The sequence below is a fragment of the Peromyscus eremicus genome, chromosome X, assembly GCF_949786415.1.
Source record: "Peromyscus eremicus chromosome X, PerEre_H2_v1, whole genome shotgun sequence".
Lineage (NCBI taxonomy): Eukaryota > Metazoa > Chordata > Mammalia > Rodentia > Cricetidae > Peromyscus > Peromyscus eremicus.
The window spans coordinates 48,315,779-48,332,325 of NC_081439.1; the positions used below are offsets into that span (position 1 = coordinate 48,315,779).

The 16,547-nt window shown below is 38.4% G+C and overlaps 1 protein-coding gene across 1 annotated transcript in view; it reads right to left on the reverse strand.

Moving 5' to 3' along the window:
- Pola1 (DNA polymerase alpha 1, catalytic subunit) overlaps positions 1-16,547 on the reverse strand; it is a 330,473-nt gene that overhangs the window by 60,709 nt on the left and 253,217 nt on the right. The gene's annotated exons all lie outside the window — the stretch shown is intronic.

The window sequence follows — 16,547 nt, forward strand, 5'->3', positions numbered from 1 at the left end:
ATAATTACGATAATTTAAGGAATTATGTAAAATAATGAAGACATGTCAGTTTCTTGCTTTCAGGAAAAGCAAGAAAGGAAAGCAAAATTAAAGAAAAGTCAGTATAAATGTTATGTCAGGTTTGAAATGTAATCTGTATTACAATGGGAACTAAGAAAATACCTAACTTTTAAACCATTAAAGGCTGTTCTGGTCCACATAAACACTTGGTTAAAAAAAAGGAAGGAAAGAAAAGAAAATACCAACCACTAAAACAAAGAAAAATTAAGAGGCTATTTGAGAAGCAATGCTGTCTTACAGATGGAACATTACACACGTATGAAAACATGATGAGGAAAAATGTTATCAAGATAGAGTGAAGACAAATTAGAAATGAGTAAGACATTACATTCTGGGCTAAGTGAGAGAAAGAATATGTCACTTCAAAATAATTCTTATCTAATGCAGAGACAAATATGAGTCAGATTAAAACTGTATAAATCCCAAACATAGCTGAGAACATGAAACATTTCTGAATGACCATAAATCCTCTAATTTGCTTGAAGCATATTCCTCATTTAAAAAAGTTATATCCCAGCACTCGGGAGGCAGAGGCAGGTGAATCTCTGTGAGTATGAGGCCAGCCTGGTCTAAGGAGAGAGTTCCAGGGCAGCCAGGCTATACAGATGCAGGAGACCTGCCCCCACTTTACTCTGGGTACTCTTGCAGAGAGAGGGATAAGAAAATATCAGGTAGAAAGAGAGACCTAGTTGACAAGAACAAAGACAAACACAAGATAGCTTCAGGAGGGCCTGGGTCAATACCCAACAGCCTAGAACTTTGTTCAAAAGGGCTTTTCATAACAATGCTAAGGGGCAAGGCAAAAGACCTTCCCCTTGCTAGATACAGCCAAGTGCAGACCCTTCCAAACACCTGGTAACCATGCCCGTGGTTCAATCATCTCCTTATGGAGCCCTGCTGGGTAAAGCAAGCCCAGATTCTCCGACCCCGAGTAATTTGGGCCTCCACACACAGAGAAACCCTGTCTCAAGAAACTAAAAAATAAAAATAAAAAAAAGTCATATCCATTAGAAATTTTAATTGGTATGAAAAGTTACAAAGTCAGTTGGGCATGGTGATGCATGCCTTTAATCCCAGCACTTGGGAGGCAGAGACAGGCAGACTTCAATGAGTTCGAGGCCAGCCTGGTCTACAAAGTGAGTTCTAGGGCAGTCAGGGCTACACAGACAAACCCTATCTTGAAAAACTAAAGTCACAAAGTCAATAATTGATAAAACTACAAAAAAAGGTGTCTTCTTTAGAAAGCTCTAAGAGAAAAATGGAATGTCATCTGTCTCTAAGAATGCAGAAATGAACTTTGACTGTTTTAAGGCTACTCTGCTAAAAAAATTAGCTGTGATAGATTTTTCAGTGGTTGTTCAATACACTTAGTGAAAAAGCACTAAGCTGGTGAAAGAAAATTTTGTGTAACTATATCTAACACCAAAATGCTTTATTTAGATAACAACAGATTATGTATGTGGCAAAAATATTAATCAATTAATATTCATTCCTATACACATTTTTAACCCAAAAGCCAAGAAGCAATTAATATGCATTCCTGAAACTTACAGTGCATGCTATCATGATACTTAAAGGATCTACTCTCTTCTCTACCATGAGTATTATAAACCTTTTCCTCCTAATTAATGTGCAATTAATTCAACCAACCTCCAATTACTCTTCTACAACACTACCCCACGTAGACAATAAAGCAGTCTCCAGGACGGGTTTTAAACCTGGGCTAAAATAGACTCCTAGAGACCAAAATGGTTCTGGGATTTCTCTCTGTAGTGTAATTTAGATGTCATATCTAATTTGCTGTCATGACTATTGTTTCACTGTGCAATTTGTATGTCGTTTTGAATGGTAAAGGCATCATAGCTTTATTGAATTAAACCTTCTGTCTTTATTTAGGGCCTGATGTTACATGTTTGTGCATTTATGTTTATGTCTCAAAAGCTGTTTGACATCAGGTAGTAGAAAAGGATATGCTCTTCTGATATGTTTTCTTAAACCTCAGAAAATATAACTATGAACTGGATAAAATTCTCTCTAAACTAAAGAAGCAGAATACTGTCTATTACTATGATTTCTTTTAAAGGTAGAGGTAGCTAAATAAGCGCTCTTATTATAGATGGGCTGACGGTTCTGTAACCTAAATGCCCTGATTATTAATTCTACTAGCTAATTTTTCTAAGAATATTCCTTTACATTGAGTTTTTATGACTCTATCTTAAACACAGATATTTACACAACAACTCTGAAATCGCAAAGAAATGAAAATGCACCTCAATGTTAATTCAAAGGGACCCAAGCTGCAATACTTAATTGTCTGGGGCTGTCCTTGTTCTGGCCTATGAGTTCAAGTCCTAACACTATGACTAAGACCAAGCATGGAAAGTCTTCCATTAGACCATTGGAATAGCCTTTTAAGTAATTTTAGTGCATGAAATTTCATAAAGTTTTTACTAGATAATTACACTTCCTGATTTTGTAATTAGTGGAAGTACATGCAATTACATAATAATTATGATAGTAATTACGTAATTAAGATGTATAATTATGTAGTAAAAAACATCATGGAAATAAAACCATCTACTGTGTAAGCACAATACATTTTAGAAGTAAATTCACCAGCTCAACTGTTTAAAAATACTTTTCTTCAAAATAAAGTGATTAGCTTACATTATGATCTAACTGCTTGAAAACTGTTTAGTATTTTTCTCTCATTGGTGATAGAAGTGTATTTCTTAAAAATACACGTAGGAAAATCTTGCCAGGTCCTTCTCACTCTTACCACTCAAAAACATTACAGTATGTTTTGCAAATGAAGGCCACCAACCACTGCTTTATCACCTAGACACTGAAACACTGGTGCCCTTGTTTGTGCTGCTGTGCCTGTCACTATAAAACGGGAAAGGAACCTGCTCATTGAAAAGACAGTAATAGGAAACAATTTTATAAAACGAGTCACATGTCTGTCATCATAGCACGCCTCTGGGCCCCTGAGTACATAAAAATGCAAAGGCTGAGTGCATATTTACAGAAATGGGTTGAAAGAAAAGACACACAATTAGAATCTGGAAGTTTGCTGCCCAAATGTATGGCAACTTTCACATACTACCTTAGTTATACTAAAAAGGATGACAGAAAATGTACAGAACCAAGACACTTCTAGTTAAGGGCAAAGCAATTAAGGTGACAATTTCCTGGAAAATGTAGTTTCTCTTCTGCTACATTGTGTTAGTTAAAAACAAAACAGGCAGTACCCAGAGTAACAAAGCAGTGTGACAGGGATCCATGTTTTGTCATTGCTTTAGTGAGGAGAAAACAGCACATAAAAATCAGCTGCCACAAGAAAAGTGAAACCTTTTTAGTAGCAAAATTTAGAAAAAAAAATTCTTATTTCCATTTAAGAAATCTACTTGAAATCTTTACAAAAATGTTGAATCAATGTTGCAGCGAGGTTCACAAGAGTGGTGGCGAAACTTCAGTCTGGGCGCACACTGAGTGGCCCTTACATGAAGTGGGTGCAGACCCACATTCCAGTTCTCTCTTTTATAATCCTGAGAGGTTGAAAGCTATTTTGAAAATCCCACTTTACTTCTCCCTTGTTCCTTCTAGTTAGGAGGAAACTAAGTGGATAGAGCTCATGCTTTCTTCTATCTCCTCCTCCTAACCCGCATCAAGCCACTATATTTGTAGTTTAATTACAGAATATATTTCAAAAGACCAGGCTGTGAGAGGAAGTCTACTTTAAAACTGAGCAGGGCTCCTGGAACTGGCATATTTTTTATTTTAGAATTTAACTACAAGGATGGCTTTAATCAATGAATGAGTAAAATGGAAGTAAGCTTCAGTTATTAGGAGGGAACAATGTCTCAGATCAGTGCTTTTCAAATCTTAGCATGTCTAGGAATTACCTGTGGATCTTGTTAAAATGCAGATGCTGATGCAGCAGGTCTGGGGAGGCCTGATAGTTTGCATTTCTAACAAGCTCCCAGGTGATGCCAATGCTGCTAGTATACTGATCACACTTGGGAAAATGCAAGGAAAAACTAGTTGGTTTGCAATCATTTACATGTTGTTTTCACTCCAAAATATAAATTGCTGGAATAACCATTGTAAAATGAATAAAATTCTTTGTAAAATTATAGTGTTTTTAATTTTTCCTATTGTAAAAGATGTTTATAAATTGGAAATTACATGAAAGTAAAAAGGTCCATGTCATGACATGGCTCTAGCACCCACGGAGGGCTGTGGTTACCTACACAAGATTGGGCCTGTCAACTTCTGTTGTAGGTGGGGAGGGGCTCAGTTAATGGTTGTGGGGGAGGGATCGTGGATAGACATTTTCCTGATTCAAGCAACCCTAATTAAATTCAGTGTGATACATGCATGCAAACACCCGGAAGTAGAAGGAGGTTTTGGTTGAGAAGAAGGGGCTTAGCAGGAGGGGAACAAGAGAAGGTAATGGGAAGGCAAATATGATCAAAATACTTTAGGTATGTATGACATTTTCAATAATTTAAAAGTATAAAGAAAATAAAAATGACCTATAATCTACCCAGAGATAATGACTATAAAAACATTTTAGTGTTCCTTTTTAATTTATCTATCTCGCAAAAACTTGTTTTGCACTTTAACATTACAAAGTATTTCCTCAAGATACTTAAAGAGTAAAATTATGTAATAACTAACAATAACAGCAACAATTCACTTTTCTATTTTCAAAATTATTTTTATTTGTTTTGAAACAGGGTCTCAATATGGAGCAATATGGAACTTGCAGCAATCCTCCTGCTTCTGCCTCTTAAGTGCTTGGATTATAATTACAGGGAGGCACCATCTAGACTGATGGATGGGCTGGTTAGTTTTTAATCATCAATTTGGAACAACCTAGAGTCACCGGGGAAAAGGAAACCTCAATTGAAGAATTGCTTCTATCAGATTGGCCTGTGGCCATATCTGCAACAGTTTTTCTTTATTAATAACTGATTTGGGCAGCACATCCTTACGCAGGTGGGTCTGGAATGTATAAAAGGCTGGCTAAGCAGGAGTCACACAGCAAGCCCATAACAGAATTCCTCTACTGATTCTATTCCAGGTTCCTGTCTTGAGTTCCTGCCCTGAGATGAACTGTGACCATAACAGAAAGCTGGCATTAAACCCTTTCCTCCCCAAGTTGCTTTGCTCCACAGTGTTTAATCACAGTGAAAGAAAAGCAAACTAGAATACCTGCTTCAAAATTCTTTACATATTTCTACAATAATTTCCCAAATATAACAGAAAACTAGTTATATTGTGAACTGCCAAGTTATGAACTTCTATCATAAAACTTCCCTTAAACTATCCAGTGGAACATGAACACACACACACACACACACACACACACACACACACACACACACACACACTAAAAGCATTAATAATATGGAAAAAATAAAAGGAAAGGAAAATTGAGTTTAACATTACTTGCTTCAAAATCTATTTTATATAGAAAACTGTTTTCACAATTATAAAAGATATAATTTTAAGAACAAACTGATACTTGAGTCAAGATTTTACTTTTCTAGGTACTTGACAGGTATATTTTACCTGGTATTAGTTATTTTAAAAAAGGAGCCAGAGGTCTTCTATAAATGACTACAAGAAAACAGTATCTTTCAGATAGAGCACAGCAGCTGTACCTATGAATTCACAGTGATTATGACAGCATACACAGGACCTGTACAAGTTCAAACCAAACCAAAAGGAGGGAAGGAGGGTATCAATTCCCACGACTAGCCAAGGAACTGTTAACAACTGATAGCTATCTGGAGAGGGAGAGGGTTCTTGTTTGGTTTTTAAAAAGTTTTTAAAGAGTGTATCCCCTGGTAAGGTAACCACATTCCAGTGGAAGGCCACACATCCACACATCCACAAATATATGCGCAGCACAAACTGGACCTGACAAGCTACAAAAAAAAAAAAAAAAAAAGACACAAAGTTGGGCAGCTAGGCAAGGGAGGTGGATCTGGGAGGAGTTGGGGGAGGCAGATGAGTATGATCAAAACACTTTGTACAACATTCAATTAAAAAACTCAGAAAAGCAGAGAAAAGGCTTTTCTTAAAAACTAAAGTTTTGGGGCTGGCAAGATGACTTACTTGGTTAAAGCAATTGCTGCCAAGACTGACAACCAGAGTTCAATTCCTGGAACCCACATGGTAGGAAGAAAGCAACTCCTGCAAGGTGTCTTTTGACCTCCACATGTGTGCTCTGGCATTAATGTGAATGAAATAACAAATGAATGAAATACAATGTTGCGGAATATTCCTTTACACTGTGTGAAGATGTGTCACTGTGATTGGTTTAATAAGGAGCTGAATGGCCAATAGCTAGGCAGGAAGTATAGGTGGGACTTTCAGGCAGAGAGAGGAAGGAGGAGGAGGAATCTAGGCATACATGAGAGACATGAGGAGACACAGAGGAAGCAGGATGGGCGATATGTGACAGAATATAGATTAATAGAAATGGGTTAAAGTTTTAAGAGCTATTTGAGACAAGCCTAAGCTAAAGGCCAAGCTTTAACAAAAAGCTCCATGTCATTATTTGGGAGCTGGTAGTACAGAGAAAGACTTGCTACATATGGCATCCAATGTGGAGACTCGAATATCCAAACACAGGGTCTGAGAAAGCTAAGAAAAGTTCTGGACAAGGAGCCAGATATGACTTCCTAGTTCTGCAGTCACTCAGGCAGGACAGTGTTCAGTGCACAGAGGTGTGGATACCCACCACTGCCTGAGGGCTGGAGCCAGCTGCCAGCACCATGTGCTAAGCTGAGCAGTACAGTGGCTGACAGGTTAGTTTACGATTTGTCTCATGTAGCCAAAGAATGCTGCAGGTGCCTAGTAAAGCCAGGTCTAGACAGAAAAAAACCTCTAAAAAGGCACAATATGTTTAAAAATATGCTTAGATGCTAAAGAAAGAAAATGAGTATAGACAGTCATGGAAAAAATAGTTTAAAAGTAAAGCCTTAAAAAATTTTTTTTAATTCATTTTACATACCCCAAACAGATCCCCCCTCCCTCCATCCCCTCCTCCAACAGGATAAGCTCTCCCATGGGCAACCATGTAAGCCTGGTACATTCAGTTGAGGCAGGACCAAGCCCCTCCTGCTTTATCAGGGGTGAGCAAGGTGGCCAACTATAGGTAATGGGATTCAGAAAGCCAGCTCATGCACCAGGGATAGATCCTGATCCCACTTCCAGAGGCCCTCAAACAGACCCAGCTACACAACTGTCTCTCGTATGCAGAAGGCCTAGTGTAGTCTCATGCATGTTCCACAGCTGTGGGTCTAAAGTTCATGAGTTCCTTTAAGCTTGGTTCAGTCATCTCTGTAGAAATCTCCACTATATAATCCCTCTTCCCTCTCTTCGACCGGAACCCCCCGGAGCTTGGCCTGGTGCTTGGCTGTGGATCTCTGCATTTGCTTCCATCAGTTACTGGATTGTGGTGATATTGTGTTCCCCAATATATCTTGCACCCTAATAAATTTATCAGGGGTCAGAGAACAGAACAGCCACTAGACAGACACAGAGGCCAGAAAATGGTGGCACTCACACCTTTAATCCTAGCCTTCTGGAAGCAGAGATCCATCTGGATCTCTGTGAGTCCAAAGCCACACTGGAAACAGCCAGGCATGGTGACTCACGCCTTTAATCCCAGGAAGTGATGGCAGGAAGCAGAAAGGTATATAAGGCGTGAGGACCAGGAACTAGAGCTGGTTAAGCTTTTAGGCTTTTGAGCAGCACAGTTCAGCTGAGATTCATTCTGGATGAGGACTGAGAAGCTTCCAGTCTGAGGAAACAGGATCAGCTGAGGAATTGGCGAGGTGAAGTGGCTGTGGCTTGTTCTGCTTCTCTGATCTTCCAGCATTCACCCCAATACCTGGCTCCAGGTTTGACTTTATTAATAAGACTTGTTAAGATCTGTGCTACACTGAATGAAGGTTCTCTTGGTCCAATTGGAGCTGGCAGAGTCTGTGTCACAGGGAGCAGCTGCGGTATCGGAGGATGTGTGGGTATGGAGAGTGGATTGGGGGTTGTAGGTTAGAGTCTAGTGTGGGGGGTGGTCAGGCCTGCTTGCAGGAGTCCTGTCTGCTGGCCTCCTGTCTGCTGGCCTGCAACTGGGGCTGCAATGGGTGGGGTATTGGGGCACTGGCTGTACCCCTGGGCCTAAAGCCTAGAGGCTGAGGTGATCAGCTAGGAGAACAAAGACCAAGAATCAAGTCTTTAAAAAAATAAATAAATAAAATAAGCCATGTAAAGATGGGAAATACACAGGGTGTCTGGTTCCTATATGTTGCTTTGTTGACTTTAAATTTTTTAAATGCTGATGAGAAGATGACAGTTGCTGAGAGACACACTGAATTAAACCAGCCCGTATACTTTAAAGATGTCTTGGCTTAAGAATGGAAGTAAAAAAATATGTTGCATTGCAGAAGAGGTTATGCTTTTGTTTCTTAGGAAACAAAAAGCTATTGATTCTTTCAAAGCTAACCAAGATCAGATTTGACCAGGTGAGACCTCCTGAGGATCTTGGCTACAGACATTCAGAAAGCCATGAAAGTCTACAAGACAGGTGATGTATAAGCCGATCCTTGGACATGGGAACAGCTCTGAGACTGGTAAATCTTGTTGGCTACAGAGTCCTCATGACTTATTATTACATGCCATCCTTTCATATGACATGGATAGAGATTTATATTACAGTGTGGTTGTGCATTCCAAACAAACTCATAAAGTTAACAGATACCTTTTACCTGCTCAAACATAGAACAAAAATCATCTTTAACTGATTTGTGCACACTGCACATTCCATATTTGTATTAACACAGATTTATACATGACCTTTAAAAATTTGTGTATTTTCAGAAAAAAAGGACCAGATACCAATAAAGACAAGTAGCCCAGGTGATCCAGCCTCTTAGAATAACTCTGTTGCAGTTTCCTTAGAGTGCTGTATCCAGAGCAGCTTCAAGCTGCTGGCTAAGATGGTCGAGCCTCACAGACTACTCTTGCCAGGACTTCAGATAAGCTCCACACTTTCCCATTACACAGAGACTGGACAACAAATGATACAGCTAGCTCTCCCACGACTTGACATTTATCCTTATTTTCTCAGGGTCTGCTAAAGATGCAATTGCCCCCAAACAACAGGAAGCACTCTAGAGAACATGATGACCACATTCCCAAGAGGTGGTGAGGGTGGTTTTTGGTCATTCGTTGGGTTATGGATGTTTGTCATGGTTTAAGGGGGTTGGTTACAAGTTGTTATTGGTCATGGTCAGGAAAAAAGCTGAACAAAGGAGAATAGACTCAAGGAGCTCTTTCTGAAAAGAAAGGCAGATATAGGAATGACAGGATAAAAGGGCAGATTATTGAATCTACTTTAAACTAAAAAACAACTATTAATCTCAAATATTTTACATTGGTATGGATTTTTGTATATTAACACAAATTTAAGGTTATTTTTGTTATACTGTATATGTTTCTATTCTTGTTTAAGGTATTGTACCAATGCAGTTCATTCAAAAATATAAAGTTTTAGTCCTTGAAAACTATTTAAGATAATAAAGAAATACAGGTTAATAGTTAGTAATCTATAAGAATCAAACTTATTGTATGTTTTAAAGGTCATACAGATATATCTTAGATAGGTGATCTTCAAACACTTCAAAGATCTACAGAATATGGCATTTAAAACATTGTAATAACATAAGGTTTTTCATGACAGTGAGAAATATCTGCTTCTGGCAGCACCCATTTACTTCAAATAAGGATGATGGGCATTGAAGAACCTCCATATGGAGTTTGCTTTCTTTGTGGCAAAAGCTAGCCATTTGGACAAGAAACTGCCCTTGCCTTGACGGCTGACAGTATGCTGTCCAAACTAGACAAGCAGGACACAAAAGAAAGCGACTACCAGAAACCCTGTCTCGAAAAAAACCAAAAAAAAAAAAACCAAAAAAAAAAAAAAAAAAAAAGGAAAGCGACTGCCGAACTTTGCCAAGACAAGGTAGGACAGTCCTTCAAAAATTCTTACTTCACAGAAAAGTCTGTCAGGTATTCTAGGCCTATACGTCGAAGATAGATGCCTCAACATTACAGAGGATCCTTGGGTGACTGTTCAGGCAGCAAGATGTTGCTGTTGTTTCTATAGTTTTGGAAGTTGTTTGCTCTGCAATTCCTATTTACTCAGGTAATATTGTATCCTTTTTGGGCCCCTGATAGGGTTGAAGACGAGATAGTTATCATTACAGTTTTCCTTGTTACCAAATTCAGAAAAGAAACTCACAAAAGAGGTGTAAAATGTATAAGGTTGAGAGACATAAAAGGTTAAATTGTTTATCTAAGAAAATGTTTTGAGGTCTAAAAAAATAGTTTTAAGATTGTAATACAAGTTATGATAGAAAATGGTTTAGGTATAAAACCTTAAATTCATCAAGATAAAACAGATAAGAGTATTTTCTCCAAATATGCCATATACAAATGGACTGGACATTGTGAATGCAATTCTTATCTGATAATTGTTCTTACTGTTATAGTTTTGTTATGTTAGAGTTAAAACCTTTTCTTTTTATTTAGACGAAAAGGGAGGCAGGAAGAGGTTAGGTGGGACTTCTGGGGACAGAGGACTCAGAGAGGAAGAAAGGCAGGTTGCCAGAGACATGCAGAGAAAGCAGCATGAGCAGTACTGAGAGATGAGGCAATGAGCCATGTGACAACATAGATTAATGGAAATGGGTTAATTTAAGTTATAAAAGCGAGTGGGACAAGCCTAAGCTAAGGCTGAGCTTTCATAATTAATAATTAAGGGGTTCTTTAATAATGAGTCTTTGTGTCATTATTTGGGAGCTGGCAGCCCAAAGAAAAATCCAACTACACAACAAAAATTCAAGTTTTCAGAGGAACAAATAAACTCAGGGGTTTTAAGAGTAAAATAAATGGATTAGACAGGCACTCTGTGACACGGTTTTGTTTCTAATGCCCTGAAGAATTGAACAAAGTAAATTCTAAGGATGTCAACTGGCTGAGAGAAGACTCTAGGGTTTCTCAGCTACTTTTACTTCAGTACTTCTAGCAATAACAAACTTCTACTGCATTTTGACTTTAGCAGTTCAAGAAATAGAAATCCTTAACACTGAAAGCCTTGAGATGCATAGAAATCTCCAAATTGCAAATAATTTCTTCTATAAAACTCTTATCTTCTGGTTTAAAAAAGACAGTACCTTTACGACCCCCTTCATGTTTTAGAACTAACTACTGCCTTTTTTTGGAGACCATTTTCCAAGGTAACAGAACTATGCCCACTTTATGAGCAAACTGCTCAGTGGATAGCAAGCAGAGAACAGGACCCTGAAAGAAGTGTGAGAAGCAAGTCAGATGGGTTCACTCACCAGTTAAGAGACCTGATGTTCTTTGAGTTCAAGTTTGGTATCAACCAAATGACAAACACAGTATCACTTGCAACAAGTGGAATTGATATAAGCAATATGCAAATACCAAGAAAGTTTTATAGCTTTAATTTATGGACACCTGAGTCAAGGTAAACAATATAGCAAGTTCTACTCCTTTTCTTAAAACACTCCCCAGTAACAGAACTATTTTCTAGGAATAATTCACTCAAAATCCTTGAAATTGCTTGTGGGACCTTGTTTTCCTCCAGGAATTCTTTAATCAAATATTTAGCGATTAGGCTACAAGAAGCAGTCCTCTGTCTCAATGAACTTAAGTGAAAGAGAAAGCAAATAAAACACTCAAGACTCCTCGAAAAGGTCACAGGGGAATGCAAAGGATGGAAACATTTCTTTAATTTAATTTGTTCATCAATACAATGCATCTAGCCTGCTGCTTCTTTACAGGGCTGTTTTGAGGTCCTATGTTACTATCCTGTGAAAGGATAGTGAGAAATAAAAAAGTACCTTATAAAATGGCCATCTAGGGCTGTGTGGCACTAACACAAACAACAAATACTATTGGTATGGCCTCATATATTTCTAGCACATGGGAGGAACAGGCAGGAGGATTACACTGAGTTTGGGGCCAGCATGGGCTACACTGTGAACCCTTGTCTCAAAAAAAAAAAAAAGGTAAAGAAATAAGAAAGCCTACAGGAAATACCAGCAAACATAAAGGAAAGACTGAAGGAAAGAAGCAATAATAATAAACCTGAAAATTTTAAGGAAAAACCAAACCCAAACCAAGAAAGCAGGTGAACTAAGGGCCTGATAAAAGAACAAAGAAAAGTGGTGAGATTACAACTCAAAGAAGTGAATGCAGGGTGTCATCTAGTTGAGGGTTCAAGAACCCAGCAATATTTTTTTTGGAGGGGGTTTTCGAGACAGGGTTTCTCTGTGTAGTTTTGGTGCCTGCCCTGGATCTTGCTCTGTAGACCAGGCTGGCCTCGAACTCACAGAGATCCGCCTGGCTCTGCCTCCCGAGTGCTGGGATTAAAGGTGTGTGCATCTGGCCGAGCCCAGCAATCTTTACAGGTGCAACTAAGAAGGCTGTAGAACAGGAAGCTGCCCACAAACCCTTGTGAAAAAAAGAAAAAAAAAAGAGGGGGGAAGAGTATATGTGATCTGAAGATAGTCTAAGCAGCCTAAAAGGACTTCCATTGAGAAATCAGACTTCCTAAGAGGTGCTACACACATGACATTAAATCACCAGCTATTAAATGGCTGTGTTGTAACTCTAATTCCTTTCTTCAAACAGGATCTGAAATCTTAATGTTGCAATTCTGACAAACAAATGCAAACTTACCAAGTGGACCTCAGGTTATATTGTCTCCCTAAAATGATACTTAAGTATGAGGATTGTATTTGGAGCTAGGGTCTTTAAATTAAAATTAGGGCCTCATAGTAGGTCTTAATCCAGTTTGAGCAATGCTCTAATGGTGGCACATGTCTTTAATCCCAGCACTGGGAGGCAGAGGCAAGCAGATCTATGAGTTCAAGGGCAGCCTGATCTACAGAGCAAGTTCCAGGACAGCCAGGATTACACTGAGAAACCCTGTCTTGTGTGTGTGTGTGTATTTGGCACAGCATACAAAAAATATCACCACCTACAAGATAAAGAGAGGTCTCAGGGGACACCAATCCTTGGACTCAGATTGTCGGCATCCAGAACTGTGAGGGAGTACTTTTCTGTTGCTTAAGTCATGTAGTCTCTGGTGTTTTGCTATTGCACTCCCAGCAAATTAAAATTCCATCCTATGTAAAATACTGACATAAAATAAGAATAGCTAAGCATCTAGTAAGACAAAATGGTACCAGATAATAAACTTCTTTCTAGAAATAGACTAAACTCTGAGCTGAAAAAGTAGTTAGTGCTCCACCCCTTTGCTTAAGGCAAGTTGATCAGGTTAGTGGTGATAATATCCCACTTAGTATCTGATGAATCTGTCTTTCCCTAACAGACTCTGAGGTCATACAGGGCAGAGTATCAGTCACTCATCTTGCTTTCATTGACATAAAAGTTCACATTTAACACATAATAGAATCTATACATAATGTTGTTTTTACCATTTCTGTATAAACAAGAAAAAAAAAGATTCTACAGAGAAAAGAGACTTTTTTCCTTCCTGCATTTAAAAGCAGACAATTCAGGCACCTGGGCAAAGATGTGAATTGATTCAGGTTTCCCCAAAGTGTTCACTTATCCCTACTCAGGACAAGGCACCATGGGATGAGGCAGTCAAACATGACCATTTTATGCCGCCATCCTGGAAATGGATTTTTACTTCATGCATTGCCACAATGTTCTCCTAAAACCTCCTTTGGATCCATTATGCCATCTGTGTACATTCTGGAGCAGTTACAACAATAATGCCAATGTCCCACAGAAATAAGGCTTTTCAAAATGTTAGGTACTTACAGTGAACATGCAGTAAACACTTCACCAAAGTGAGTAACAATCCTTTAACATTTTAAAGGGAAGGGGAAAATACCAAATGGGGTTAATTCATGTTATGGACTAATGGCCTATAAACTTTCATTTGAAAGTGAAGTACAAGAAAAAAAAAAAAAAGCTTTGATAGAGCTACTTTTCACTGTAAAAATAAATAAACCTCTTTCAAATAATTTGTACATGTTTCTTCCAAGTCAAACTGCTAAGTTTCAAACAAAAATTAAAACTACCACCCCATTACAACCTTTAAAATATAGGCTTTATAATGGAAATGGTAAAACAATCTTAGTGAAGGAAATATTGCTAGAATTACAAGTAAAACAAGGTCTACACATCAACACTTCACACACCAGTTATGGGGCACTTGTTGACAGACAATGCTTGGATTGCATTCTCAGTGATATAACTGTATGTAACAACTGTCATTTTTCACAGGCCTTCTGATGGTAACATCTCCTGGTGTTCTGGCCTTGGTCCAAATTACATAAATATATTTGCCCTCTGGTTCCTACAAGTTTAAAATTCATTTTTACACCAGGATTCCTTGAACAGCAAATTAAAAGAGAATTTAATTTCAACTCACAAAGTGAGAAATAAATATCATATATGTTATATTACTTTAAATTTAGGGAATTTCTCATTATTGTTCTTCCTGCATGAAAATATTATTTCCCATTTTCTTCATATGGATTACAACTTGTATTCAATTCTCTTTTATTTGGAACCAAATAATTCACCTGCCTTTTCAGGTTGATTTGGATAGGGGTTTTCTTTTCGTCTGAGACAGGGTCTCTCTAGTAACCCTGGCTGTCCTGGAACTTGCTATGTAGATGAGGCTGGATTTGAATACACAGAGATCTGCTTGCCTCTGCCTCCTGGGTGTTGGGATTAAAGGCCTGCATCAAGCTAATTTTTTTTCTGTGTATGAGTATTTTGCCTGCATGCACATGCATATGTGCTCACACAGAGATACATACAGACACATGCAAGTATTGTAAGTGTAGCCCAGAAGAGGACGTTGGATACCCTGAAACTACAGTTATAGATGGTGTGAGGTGGATGCTATGTGAGGGAACTTTCTAAAAGATATAGCTTCTAAACTGGGCAGGGTAGCTCAAGTCTATAATCCCAGCACTCAGGAGGGTAAGGTAGGAGGAGGATTGTTCTAAATTCCAGGGCAGTCTGGGATACAAAAGCATGTTCTAGGCCAGTATGCCAGCATGAGCTACAGAGTGAGACCCTGTCTTAAAAACTTTTTACACACACACACACACACACACACACACACACACACACACACACACACGCACTCACGCACACATGGCCTATAGTGTAATTTTCCTTTATTGCTGAGCAAGAAGCTTCCAAGTGGCTACTCTATTCCCTCCTGTTTCTGGGACGAGCAATGTGTACTCTTGATGTTGTCTAAGATGCTAGCGACTCCAGTGACTTTCTACAGTATTCTTCTTCCTGTCTCCAATAATGATTGCACTTTCTCAAAGTGCTGATCATGAATGATCAATTCAGCTTCTTACAAAAGAATTTAAAAACTTATTCAATAGAATTTTGTATCCTTCGAGTCCAAAAGCATCAAATGAAAAAACATCGGGTGGCTAGATGAACAAAGAGGTTATGAGGAAGCAGGTGCTCATATGCTGACACAACCAGAAAGAGATAACAAACTCAAGAAAAACAGATGCCTTCAGAGAATCAGAATTCAATTTTCCCAATTCATAAGCACCCTAAAGGGAACGTCTTTGGGGGCAAAAGGAAAACATACATTAATGATAACACAAGTAAATACAGGCTAGGTACTAGCCATTAATGGCTGTTATCAAGCCTATTTATTAGTGGGCAAAAGGAATGTTTGTCTACATAAGCTCTACTAACTCACAGAAAACATGCTATGGAGACAGCCAAAGTGTTTGTTGAACATTCAAAGAAAAAATACTAATATTCAATCAGGGTCTTCGTTTAGTTGTAAAAATGTTTTCTTTCAGCCAGGCGGTGGTGGTGCATGCCTTTAATCCCAGCACTCGGGAGACAGAGCCAGGCAGGTCTCTGTGAGTTCGAGGCCAGCCTGGTCTACAGAGCGAGATCCAGGACAGGCACCAAAACTACACAGAGAAACCCTGTCTCAAAAAAAAAAAACTAAAATAAAAAATTTTTTTCTTTCCAAGGACAGATTAAGGAAGTCAAAGAAAAAAATAATTTCTAGAGTAACTTGTAGATAGAAAAAGGAAAGTCACTTATGACTAGACTTGAAAACATTGAGACCAAATCAAGGGCAGCACGAGAATTCTTACGTGAAAAAAAATCCAGCAATATTTATAGGTTTTTATATGCTGTTGAGGTTGCCTCCAGTCCTAATACCGACCAACAAAGCCCTGAATTGATATTCGCTGACAAACAACATAAACACTCTGTAGGTAACTAATAAGAAAAATGTGTAAATTTGCCTTTTTTATTTTTTACAGGTAATAGAAAAGTTGTCAATGTGATTTTCAGGTAGGAGAAAAAAACATGCACTTGTCATGACATTTTCAAATACT